Here is a 1,999-nt window from a genome sequence, read left to right on the forward strand (position 1 = left end):
TTTAATCATAAAACTGGAGAAATTTCTGAAGGCTGAGCATATAGTAGCGTGTGTATGAAAGCTTCTTGGGGGCCACAGTCTTGGGGATACCTCACACATCACAGACTTGGCCTGGTAGGGATTCCACCAGTTTCTTTTAGGGAAAATCCAAGAATGATGCCCCAGTGGTTCTCAAGGGAAAGGGAGAGCGGTTCTAGGGAAGCATGCCCAGAATCTCCTGTGTAACACATTCTCTCTCTGTGGGAGAAAAGACTTTGCCAGAGTTTTATTTAACCTTAGGAAAGGACACTTCTCTCTCTTCAGCTTCCAAGAGTGTAAACAAAAGTTAAGGATACTAGAGAAATCTGAAGCTTCTGCCACTTACAGCTATAACAAGTATTAAACACAGACTGAATCCTAGATAGATAGATGAACTTCAGATCTCACACTCACTGTCTATTCATCTCTTTTCTCCTACCCAATACAACACACTGACTTTGAACAAAAAGATTAAAAGAGACACCAACAAGCGACAAAATATAGTCTCTGGAGAAAAGGTAAGCATCAAAATCAGACTCAGGTATGATATAAACAATGGAATTACCAGATAGGGAATTTAAAATCACTCTGGTTAATACATTCCAAGCTCTAAAGGGAAAAGTAGATAACATGCAAAAAACGATGGGCAAGGTAAGCAGAGAGATAGAAATTCAGATGAAGGATTCAAATGCAAAAACACTGCAAAAGAACTGAACAACTCTTTAGATGATTTCATTAGTATATTGGATATGGTCAAAGATGGAAGTGAGCTTTAAATAGACCAATAGAAACTGCCCAATCTGAAATGCAAGGAGACCTACAGCAACAGCAACATCAACAAAACAGAAAAGAAGAAAGAAATTTTTGAAGTAATAATGACTGCGACCTTTCAAATTCTAGTGATAAACACCATATCACAGATTTAGGAAGCTCAGGAACACCGAGCAGGATTGGAAAAAAAAAAAAAAAAGACCACAACACCTAGACTTATCATAATCATACTTTAGGAAAACAAAAATGAAGTAAGACCTTGAAAAAACACAGAAAAGTCACCTTATTTATAGAAGAAACAGGACAGGAATTTCAGTGCCACACATACAAGCAGAGAGCCGAGTGAACTATTTAAAGCATAAGCAGTGGTGTGACGACTTAGTCATGGTTCCATTCATCATTTAAGTCATTAAACCAGTCACTTGCTTTGTTTCGCTTTTTTGGATTATGTTCCCTGACAAGGTTGAGAGAATCTATTTAAACATGAGGACCGTTTCAGATTGATAACTCAATCAGTATTTCATTGAATTATTTAATAAATACATTTATATTCTTTAAAGTAATTTCAGCATGCATTATCTCTCAGTCAGCAATAAGGCATTCCTGTCACTTGCCACGCTGTCTTCTAGGAGCTGGGGATACATTAATAAACAACTTAACCTGGAAAAGTGACAGAAAATAAACAATAACTATTGATGAAAGAGTATACAGAATAGTGTAAAGGGGGTACAAATGTGATTTTAAAAGGTGGGGAGAAGGCTAAAAATTTTAACAAAGTCAGGGCATCTTGTATTTAACAAAAATGGTGTTGGAATCAAACCTAGAAAGAAAAAAAGGAATATTCGATACAATTAGCAGGGGGAGGTATTCGGCACAGAGCACAAGGTCAAAAGAGGGACTTGGGAAGCATGCAGAGGAAAGGAGGCCAGTGTAGCAGTCAGGTAGTGAGGACAGAACAGCATGAGAGGATGTGCCAGTATAGTCAATGTACTAGACCCTCTTGCCAACAACAGGGTCAACTCCATCGGGAGTGTCTACAATGTGTTTGGTAGCATTAGTTGTTTTCCAAAGGCAGAGTAAACTCAACCAGATGGGCCTCTGATTAGACATGCCTATTTCACCTGTTGCTATGAATCATGGTATCTTGCTAAGGCAGTAAGACTCAAAGTGGTCCCTAAGGGACCGATTGTCTCACAAGACCATCTGTAAG

This window comes from Otolemur garnettii, unplaced genomic scaffold, assembly GCF_000181295.1.
Source record: "Otolemur garnettii isolate 467f Iridium unplaced genomic scaffold, OtoGar3 scaffold00111, whole genome shotgun sequence".
NCBI lineage: Eukaryota > Metazoa > Chordata > Mammalia > Primates > Galagidae > Otolemur > Otolemur garnettii.